Genomic DNA, 12050 nt, shown 5'->3' on the forward strand with positions numbered 1-12050 from the left:
CTCTGTTGTACAGTTGTCCCTTATAAAGTTTTAAATACATACTGGCTTCTCCGCACTTCGTGGTCTGCGCTGCCTTTTTAGGTGTAATTTCATAATATCCATTTTTTGGTAATTCTTAACACGTCAAAGATTGTAGTTTGAAAATATGCATTTTAAATAATGAAAGTTTCTTTTACACCCCAGGTGAATACAATTTCATAAAATAATTTATTACTTAGCTTAACGTGTTTAATAAAAAAGTTCGAAGTTTAACTGATAAAAAAATTAATTAAATAAAACCTCCCATATGCACAAATAAAAAAATATTTTAAAAATCATAGTTTTAAACGGCGATCCTTAGCGTATAAATTTAAAATGCAAAGACACGTATGCTTAATCGTTTTGAATTTATTCAAATTAATTCTAACAAACATTTAAATATGTAAGCTAATAGTAGTGTCATGTAGACGATTAGCGCAACGGATGATGTATCGAATAGTGTTCATATCATTCGTCCTTACATGTCACGGCAAACGGCAGCGAGTAGATTCCGACCGGACGGGTTCTTCACCTTGCTAGCCAGATGTGACTGCAGACGGCCGAAGTTAAATTTAATGTTCTGGTTACTTATATTTCAAGTCTAACTCTACCCAGCTATATGACTACGGTACACTTATGTGAAACGTATACATTAAACAATTTGCGAGTTATAAATACGCGAATTATTAGTTATTATAATAAAAAAAACTTCCAAAGATTTACTTTAATATGGTTTTTTAAACAAAAGTTATATTTGAAAGATATAGTGAACATAAACAAACAGTTATAATAACTTGTATTATCAATTTAAAGTTGTGTAATTAAATAGCTATCACCCGCCCGCCCTAAAATATAGAGATATGAAATTTTATTAACTAGCTGCCTAATTATCTGTCCCCTCGACCCCCCTGCGGGTGAAATACCTTTTTAGCTGACTTCTACTTTGCGAAACGAATATTCTTACCTAATTTCAAGTCTCTAAGCCTTATGGTTCCAAACATATCGATATGAACATACATAGAAAGAAATCGTATATATATATATATATAGATAATACATAAACACGTTGACAGTTAGCATGTATATTGCAATAATTGCTTGTATAAGTATTTATATCCCCAGTTATTACAGTTCTATTAAAATGAAATACGACGGTAAAATATAGAAAGATCAATTATAGTTATCAGTAACAAGGGCAATTAATAATAAATGTAATATCTTCAGCCACGTGGTTGGGTGCGCCATGCCATAAGGGCCGGCGTAATTTTTACTGTACGATGACCCGCGAACTTAGCTTACAACACTGCGATAAGCCTCGGTGTATTATTAGAAATAATTTTGTAACAGTGTATGTTACGCAAATGATATTATTCTTTATGTTCGTACAGTTTCCTGTATTTATAGATATGATAGTCTAGGTATATTTACAATAATATATTGATTTTTAAATACGCATTAGACGCTGTGAGGTAAAGCCATATTTGAAGTAGTAAATAACATTGAATTTAAAGTTTTATTTGATTTTTATTATTCGTGTATCTTTGTTTACATTTCCAATTAATGGCCAGGATAATACTTAATGTGTTGCCAACAAACAAAAACTAAAATGTATAACTATAATACGAAAGAATTTTTATAGAGTGACTTTGGAATGAATTGCTCTACTACTGTAAGCTAGTTAAGATTATTTAATGGAATCAGGCGTTACCTTGCGTTACCTTTAGAAATCATCAACTCTATATATCTTTTGAATTCTATCAAATCGGGCTTCTATAAGCATTTTTATGACTAGTGGTCTTCGTAAATGATCCCATATGAATAGTAATATAAATAAAGGAATAAACGGGAGATATTCAAAACAACTAGAAGTAAAAAAAACGAAACAGGCATCAAATTTCAGCATTTTATTTTGCAAATTAAAATGTCAACATTGGCGAATCGAATTACATGCCGACATGAATAGAAGTATGAACACTGGCAACAATGTTTTGCCTCAAACCCTTTCGCCACGCCATTAGCAGCGTGCTGGGTGTGACCGGATACAAGGGAACGGCCGAACGTTATCAAACAGGCTGTCGCTTTTAAATTTAAATTAGACTAAAACTGATGTGTCGTATTAACCTTTAGTGACTTGTTGCGTGTATTTACATTATCGTGCTTATGACTTTTATTACGGTCATCTGTTCATACGTAATATTGTCTAATACACTGAATGCATTTTTAAGCCTTACGAAAACATATTTACCCTGAATGCTTGTCAGGAGAGTGGGTCGATTTGCTTGCACGCGAGTGTAGTTCAACAAAATATCTTAGACCTTCATTATCTTAGTTTTTAATCTAAATATTTAAGTATATTATAAAAAAATCACAAAATTTGACAGTTTTCAATTGATCGAAATGTGTGGAACTTGATTTGTTGACTAATTTACATGTTTGATATTATAATGTATACATCAAATATTCTAATGAATTTATGACCGGTAGGTTACGTACAGACTAACTACACTGACCTTTATAATGACAGAAATTATTGACTATTAAAAAAACGTGTAAATGCCTACTTAAATAAAGATGTTTTGAATTCGAGTTTAAATAAAAATTTACTATCACCGCTTCAATTCGTTAGTAAAAATTGTTGCTATTTTTTCAAAACACTTCGTTATTTTTAGCGTTGTTATGGTCGACATAAATCCAGCCACTTTGCACAAATTCTCGTATACGGAAGCATATATAGAACTGTCAACCAATATTTTTTTCACATAATTGCGAATAAATACACGACATTTGATTTGGCACGTCGAAAATATATACGTTGAAAATATGAAAGTAAAGAAATGTCTTAAAGACCCTCGTTTTAAATATTTATAAATACATAGTATTTTTTATTTATGTGTATATATATGAGATTCTATAACAAAATAGAATCAATCAATATAAAATAGAATCAATAAAATTGCGTATAACGTAATAGCAGATTAGCTGTAAATTCTTTCATTAATAGCAGACTTGTAGAAGCAGCTTTATACATAAATATCTACATAACATGGAAGGGCTATGTTACTTCACCAGCACTTTCTGCCGTAGTGGATTTATTTTACCTTAAGCCCTTCAGATGCGCTCGGGACTAAGAGGCTCAACAATCTCTTACCTTTGCAAACTTAGCTCGCCCCACTTCACTGCAACGTCGCTATTTCTCGAAACCGTAAGACTTAGTGAGTTACAGAATATTAAAAAACTTTTCAGTTTATCTATTAGTTTTATTTTGGAGTGATATATTTTCTTTTCCTTTTGGAGTAATGTATTCAGCTATGGTATTTCTGTATCTCAAAATAAACATAAATTGAGAAGTTATTTACATTGTTACCTCGGTAATTGAAAATACTTGTTTACATAGAAAGGATGTATCACATGTCTTCGTTTCAGCCATAGGCGTCCCCGAAGATTTCTATCTATAAGGAGATATACCATAATTGTTGGCGATCGCAATCTCTGGATATTAGTGTGAATATAGAAAACCGTATCCCGAGAATTGAACCCGCGTCCTACAATCGCATCTTTCAGTTCACTACCGCACACTGCTATTAGATCACTAATAGATCAATCTTCACATGCCTCGGTAAATATATGTGAAATTATGTGTTATTTTATTTAGCAATGTAATTACTTAAGATATAGCCTTACTTCTCAAACTCAACTATATATAATTTATCTACATTTTTAAGTAACAATAATACAAAATCGATGTAAAACAATTTGTTAAAAAAATAAATTATTATAAGGAATATTACTAGTTACATCTCACGGATATATACGATTTTTTATTAGAATTTACATGGTTGCCTTAGAATTAGAGATTCAGCGGGCTTGAAGGCGCAGAGTGCCTTTAGCTCGAGCGCACCCTCGAGAACCTTGGTTCGGGCAGCGACAACTGATGCAATATTACTAGGCTGGGAGGCCACCGAGCTGTTAGTTCGCTTGTCATCTGATGCAAGGACCCCGAGAGGGGAACTCGGCTTGCATAGTCGCTCAATATCCTTTAGAATTCCGACTCAAGGGCGCTCGAAACTTGGCCGGATGCCATTACCTGGCCAACGTTACCACTATTAAAAGCATTAGCGCTGGGAGAAAAAGTGGCGGAAGATAACTTAGCAATGCTTTTTCAAAAATTAGGTGTCCCAAAGATATCTATAGAAGAATATACCATAACTGCCACGCTTGGCAGACTTCTGAAAATTTCGTTTTTTTTTTAAACCTTGGGCGTTAAAACTGCTCCTCACTCAGACGTCGTAAATATTTCACATTAGATACTATACGTCGTAAATATTTTACATTAGACATTATATATTAAAAATAAAAATAAGAAAAAAAGTCAAAAGAATTTATATTATACTACGTATATGATCATAATTCAATGTTTGATTGGAAAAGCGTAACTCTCTGCATTTACGTTTTTTAAATTGCAATTAAAATACCACTAGTATTAATAACATAATGATAAACCAATGATCATTTATGTAAACAATGATGAGGTCAAAACGGAGATTAGGTATCTCTTGGAAAATACTTAAGGACATTATACACATATACAAGGCGATTAGTTATATGTGTATGTAAATTGTGAATTTATAGTTCCTTTGCTGTCTATGTGTGTACACACTATCTATCAATGGTTTTAATATAATGTGTATAGTAATGATAATAGCAGGCGTTTTCAGAATTCATATCACTACATATTAAAATTAATTATTGTTTATTATTTGTCCCTGTAGACTTACGTACTGCCAAATGTAATAATTTGTTGTATTTCAATAGAAAAATAAGCTATTGTGACATATTAAAAAGTGACCTCTTTATACAGGGTGATTGGAAATGAGCCATACACTTGTCCCTTTAAAGCTTTTAAACGTATTTCCAACAAAATATATCACGCATTTGTATTAATGAAGATCAATCCGTTAATAAAGTATTACGTAAGGGCCTTAACTGAGTTTCCACAGGAAATCTTCGAGCTATATCGAGGATAGGGTAATAGCCCAGTGGGATCTTTGATAAATCTACAAAATCTGTGTTATGGTACAAAAGCGATCGTCCGTCACAAAAAATTAAAAATATGTTATATGTTTAACTACATTAATAAAAGTGTTAGTATTTTGAAATGTTCACTCATTTAGAACGTACATCGCCATTACATAAATTTCATTAGTGACATTTTTTTATGATTACGATAACAAAATATCACCTTATCTTTTGGGAGTTTTATAATTAAATTTGGTTAACAAAGGGAGCTGGTATAGGTGTATTTCATTACACTGTTATTGAAAAATATGTAATGTTTTATGTAAGAAATAGGCATAAATTTGTAAAATCACTTACTTTTATCAATTTATTTAATCTTGATTGTATAACAGCAGGGTATATAAAAAAATAGTTGACATAGGCAACTGATAAAATTTATATTGATAGCAATGCAGTATTAAAAACATCTTTTTTTAAAAAAAAAGAAAATCTAGTACTGTAAAAAAATATAGATCTCAATTAAACCTTTATAGTTAACCTTCTTCTTATGTATCAAATTTTGTTACCTAATCTCAACTGCGCGAATATTAGAATTATTTCTTAATTTAAAATATACGAATGAATAGTTTAAATAAAGTAAAAGACATTTGTTAGTTCGATCACGTTCCGTGAGTTGATTTAACGATTTACTTGCAACTGATTGTTGTCGCATGTGATGGAAATAAACTTGAAGTAAAAGTTGTTTTTGATTCAGCCTAAAGTGACTCACTTTAAGGTAAGTCAATTAAAATATTTTCACTTTATCTCCCTGCATATCTTTATGTAATTTTTACTAAAATTTCATATCACTGTGATCTATACAGTACAATATTATAAGAATTTAATAATTGCTAGAAAAATGAATTGATTGATAACAAAATAGGTAACTAACAATAGAAAGAATTTCATCAGAATGGATCACTACAATTTCTCAACATCAATAGAAATAAAGAATAGTTTATTAGACGAAAGGAATTAGCTTTGGGGCTTCATAAAATTAGCAACTATTTTGTAGACAAATGTATAGGCTATTACAGATCCCAGAATTATCATGCAATAAATTTAAAAAGTTAAAGAAAAAAAATCCTATAGCAGTAGTGTGTTACAAGAATATAATATAATATTTTAAGGTCATTGTGCTTTGTTATGTGACATTGTACCTGCTTCTATTTATTTTTTTTCCTTCTAAAAGTTTAAATGTTTTGTATAATTTTATTACAAACTTAACTAACATGTATTATTAAATCACCGGAACTTTTTCCTTTGTATACATGCATGCCGTCGTTGGAGTAAATTGAGGAACACCCCACAGTGTTAATTGCAATAAACACGTCATTGTACTCATACATACATATCGTGTATGCTTCATATGGGTGAGTAAAAAATAGAAATTAATATAACTATTGTATTACGGAAGTATGTAAATAATATCTCTCCCAAAAACCCAATTGAATTATTTGTGACCTCATTTTATCTTAAGTTGGAGGACATCATTAACTCTTTTCAGTTTGTTTCAATTCGGGCTCTTCAAATATTTTTCTCTTGAATGTTTATGTCTAGACGAGAATGTTTGTGATCACAATAAATTATTTAAACTGGAAAATAATTTAAATAGTTCAATTTGGTAGATCGTTGAGGCTTGCGATCGTAGGTTGCGAGTTACTGGATTATCTTACATAATTCACATTTTGTTCACTGCTTACAAGTTTCTAGAGGATGGGCGGCAATCTCTCCGTACCCTGATACCACACTGCGATCGTCAATCTACCGCGCATGGGTTTTATGGTAAAACACCCTATTGAAAACCTTTGGAGGATACCTAAGGCTTGCAGTGGGCGTCTATCTACTAAAAGAAGGAAGAAGAAGATAAATGCTACACTCACTTTAATAGATAAAGAGAATTAGAGTGTAACATGAGTTATATGTTTAACAAATGATTTCTCAACCATACAATGTGTTTTCTCAGACAACATTTTTGTTATTACAGCAAACACCGTCTCCCTTGCAGTGGTTACCCCACGAAATGCACCCACAGACGGAATAAAGTTGGGGGATTTAAATTACGATTGATTTTGAGAACAGAGCTTTGTTCGTGCGTAATTTTTGTTTCGTTTTCTGTAGTATCGTAATATTGTATGACTCAAAGATTATTACTTTAATAATATTTATAGAAGACGAATAATTATTAAGAATTGTATACATATAACTGATCATATTTTAAGTCCTTTTGTTTATTTAAATCTTCTTTACATGTATATTTAACAAGAAACATTAGAATTCTAACAAGCTATAATTAATTGGTTATCTATGACGTAAAATGGCACCACCGTATATAGTCTATATTAGCCATTTATAAGGAAAGAGTCATATCGATACATTTTGATAATTTATAAGATAAAATATTTATTTGCTTGACTTATCTTTTAGTGTCGCAATTGTATGTTACTTGTAAATATTGTTGCAGTTTAGGACTTACAATAATTATTCTTTTATAATGTTAAAGTTTTCCTTTAAACATGTGTTCTTCGAATTTATGAATTTTGATTAAAAATAACATAAAATTTAAAAATATACTTTTAACTACACGAATTTATCTTGTCATGTATGAAAATAATAAAAATTCGCACCAACCTATGCACGATGAACTTCACAGAATAAACAAAATTTTGTTTACCAAACGCTCACGATATATCACGATTATTTTGACGAATGTTTGAATAAATTAATCAAACAACAGTGCTGTAAAATACGTTCACATCGACGGCGGACACGAGTGGCACTGCTATTTCATTTAGCCTGTGCGATGCCGGCCGCTGAGAGGGGTGAGGCGCCCATGCGGTAATCCAACTGTTTACTACATCGCCCCCCAATCAGCTATTCTATGACATCGAACGACAGTTTCAACTTGGCAAGGTTATAGTTGCATGCCCCACACTGATTATACGGTTAGCAGCTGTGGACGTTAGGGCTAATAAAAACATGTGCTCGATCTAGACGCTAAACTTGAAGACTGCTAGAGTCAAGATGAAATTACTTCTCTGAAGACAAAAACGATGGACTTGGAATGTACGTGCACCTGTCTATTCAAATGCAGTGTCTTGTATTGTAAATATTATAAAATTTTAGCATTTGATGAGTAAAAAGTAAAAATTTTAAAATTTCAGTTGATCTTTGTCATCGCTACAACTTTCAAGCGTCTATATAATATTGATTTTTATAACGTGTCATTGAACTTGTGACAGGATAGATTGTCCTGTGCCTTAGGGTAGCGCGGTGTAAATTATGATAAGGATTTCATTTTTGCGGTCGAGATAACCAATATGAATATTTTATTATAAATATAATAAGCTTGTGGACCTTACGTTAACGATATTTGAGTAGCTTGTGTAGCATTTTGGCAATTTAAAGAGAAAAAAAACGGATTTCATATTTACAGTTTTATCGCAGTTCCAATCGTTCTGAAAAAATTAAATTAAAATTGAGAAAACAATAAAATAAATTAAAAAAAACAATGGTTATCAATGAGGCTTGGCTTGTAAATCATAATTTGAATTCATAACGCATGTGACATCGCTTGTAGTCAAATCCGTGGAGCCTAGAAATAGACATCCGTAGTAATTCGATTCAATCAGCGATACAAATTGTCGATTCATTGCCTCTCGTATCACATGGCTGATCCGAGCGTGGTAGGAGCATCACTTGAATCATATATGATTAGTTTTTTTTTTTAAGTGACTGGTTATAGAGGTAAAAGCTTCAAAGGAGTGAATAACAGCTCAATTGTCAGCAAAAAACTTTAAACCTGAAATACGTTGAAATTTTTTTATTTATATACGACAGTACCATAACTTCTGGCAGTACAAAATCTGCAGTTACAATTAGAAAAAACTTATATACAACTTAAAAACAATAAATTTTAATTTAAAGGTTATTCTAATTTTAAAATGCTTTTTCTTAACATACCGTCATTACGTATTCATTAAACGACAGCTAATAGAGCTATATATTAACACCTTTAACAACAATCTCTTCTTGTCAACACAGAGTTTTATAACAGACTGGATACACGGTGAAAAATCCGTATGTTGTTTCATAATTCAAAAATTAAGGAGACTAGTATCGTCTAGATGAAAAATATGAAAGTATTAATTTGTATTGGATAAATTTTTCGTGTTTACATAGTACGATATTGCTTTAAGATTGTTTCACAAATGTATTGTAACAGAAACTAGATTTTAAATTATAAAATGCAAATTGAAATCGATCCTTAGCAGTTATCATATTCCATCTATGATATCAAACCAGTTAGAAAACAAAGCGAGTCCACTGAATAGATGAATAGTATTAAGACGTTATATTACCATGAATGAGATTTCATAATTAAGCATATGCATGAAGTATCGGACAAGTTTGGTAGAGAATGTTAAATGCGGCACTTGGCGGCGTTTTAATAAAGTTATAGTCGAGAGGTCTGTTGTTAGATGTAAATGTAGATTGGAACGGTTTACATGAATATTTTCTGGTTTGAATGATTTATATAACACTGAAAAGAAGCTGACACACTTCCAAATATTTTTTAACCCTATATTTTCAGATTTTAAGGTAGAAATTAAATATATATAATATCGGGGAGAGGTTAGAGCACAGCGGTAGAGCACTGAGACTTATGATCGTTGGTAGTGGGTTTGATTTTCGTAATAAAATATGATATAATTTAAACTTTATATATTAATTATCCAGAGGATGCGAAGAAGCATGCTCAGCGTACTTTAATACCACATTGCTATCGCCAACCCGCCTGCCGACCGTGGAGATTATGTTATATATCCTTATAGATTTATTTGGAGGAGGTCTAAGCTTTGCTGTAGTCGTCTATGGGCTGAAGTGATGACTTTATCAAGGATATTTGTGAAAGTCCTTATAAAAAGATCCAAATGAGTTTGCTGTGGGCTCTTTACAGATCAGAATGCATTTGGAAAGCTTTAAGTTGAAGGAGGCCATAAACCGCCTTTAAAGAATCCATCTAATCTCAGTCCCTGGATCTTTTATTGCAGAAGAATTAATGAGCAAATCCAAAAAAAGTGCATCGTTAACTAAGGTGCGTTTATTCAAATTAATACGTTACTCTCATTTTTTCTTAACCACAATTTATTTCGATACAAAATAACAGATGAAGTTTATATATGATGTTTATGTAGGAATGTCAATAACGACTAATTGACTCGATAATAACTTATAAAATACAACTCTACATCGATAAAAAGTAAAGAGTCAACTTGTTAACCTATTAAAACTCAAACGGCAATATCCTGAACTAAATTGGGAAATACGTAACATCGTTACGAATCCATATCGCAGGTATCGTTTACGGCAATACGAACTTAATTTGATAGAAGCCCAATACGCGTGAAGTTTGAATTAATATAATATTGAAATATATGGACGAGTTATTAAGTGCACTAGTACTCGATTTAAAATAAATTTTTCTTTCATTTGCAACATTGTTTTGAAATTTTTGTTATGTTTCAATGCTGTAAACATAAATATTGATATTAAATATGAAGTTAAACAAAACGCAAGACGATTCACGGCTATTTTTACAAATTAAATGAATTATCATCATCTTAATATTTCAGCCGTAGGATGTTCACTGCTGTACAGAGGCCTTTCTCATTGATTAAAAATAGGATTGGTTGTAAGCGGCTTAAATCCAATATCTTTAGATCTTTTTAAGGTCGCCTATCCATCTTCTGGTTGGACCTCCTACGTTGCGCTTGCCTGTTCACGACCGACCATCTGTTCTTGCCTCTGCAGTCTGCCCGTTGTCACTTCAACTTGTCAATATAAGTTAACAACATTCACCATTTGTCATTTTTGTACATGATTAATGGATAGATTAATTTGCTCTTAGCTTTCGAACGTAAACAATTCACGAAAATAATATGAAACTTTTTTTGTAGACGTACAGTACCCAGCCAGTATTGTACCTAATATTTAAGTTAAATTATTCTTTCCTGTTTGAAAATGGAATCATTATTCAACAAACATTTTGAACAGTGACACGTAAAAATAGTCAGTTGATCATTGTAGAAGGCCTTATGTCCTAAGCAATTGTTGTCTGCGGCCTTTCAATACGAGTACACATTTAACAAGAACTTTAATGAGAGTAACCTTTGCCGTGAAGCGAAACCATAATAGTAAAAACCGGTCAAGTGCAACATCTATCGTACATAGAATTGTATTTGAATGTTTTTTATATTAAAAAAAATCTATACGTCAATCTATACTTATTGTGCAGTGGTACAACAACATTAATTTCCGGTCCTCCTAAAGGGAACCGGAAAGTAATGTCGTTTCTGTCGCCATATTTTACAGAAAAACCGATTGATTTTTACCGCAATGCTGGATTGAAAATTTGTATACTAGATGGCAAAAGTTTGTTAATAACTAAGATGATTATATTGTTGATTGGAAATAAAAACTTGTTATAAACGAAGCCGTGTGAATTTAACTCAAGAAAGCGATTTTACTTTACTCTAATAAATATATAAGATGAAAAATGAAAACGGAACGTACTAAAATTGTTATAAAAAAGACTGGTTACAATATTATAGGAGCGGATAATTATACACGCGCTTTTACCAGCTCAGAATTAAAGTTCAATGAGATCGGGTAATGAGCGACAAATTAAATTGTCGGGTGTGAAAAGGCAGTTGGCGGTTGGCAGCTATCGCTTTCCAATCACTCTCGCCCGCGCCCGACACTGTTAGAGAAATGAATGACTCCACTGTAAAATATCACATTTAGACCATTATTTGCAAAAAGCAACGAGAAATTATTTGTTAAATTGCTTCGCCCGTGGTTTCACTTCGATAAAAGACGCGTGAATAGATATTTATTAACGCTGACTTACCTTAATTATTTTGATGATTTATAAACATTACAATTACATCGAAGAAAAATAAACTTTTTTGAGT

General features: G+C 31.8%; 1 protein-coding gene across 5 annotated transcripts in view; it reads right to left on the reverse strand.

The window, feature by feature from the left end:
* corn (cornetto) overlaps positions 1 to 12050 on the reverse strand; it is a 77387-nt gene that overhangs the window by 22464 nt on the left and 42873 nt on the right. For 3 of the 5 annotated variants that reach the window (XM_068773673.1, XM_068773670.1, XM_068773674.1), the window contains exon 1: positions 7705 to 7834. The exons of the other annotated variants lie outside the window; for them this stretch is intronic. The gene's annotated coding sequence lies outside the window, so the exon portion shown is untranslated. Of the gene's footprint in view, positions 1 to 7704; positions 7835 to 12050 lie in introns of those variants that run through there. 5 annotated transcript variants of the gene reach the window in all.

The sequence above is a fragment of the Battus philenor genome, unplaced genomic scaffold (assembly GCF_028537555.1).
Source record: "Battus philenor isolate CCGP_79_NKW_IND1 unplaced genomic scaffold, ilBatPhil1.0.hap1 SCAF_6, whole genome shotgun sequence".
Classification (NCBI taxonomy): Eukaryota; Metazoa; Arthropoda; class Insecta; order Lepidoptera; family Papilionidae; genus Battus; species Battus philenor.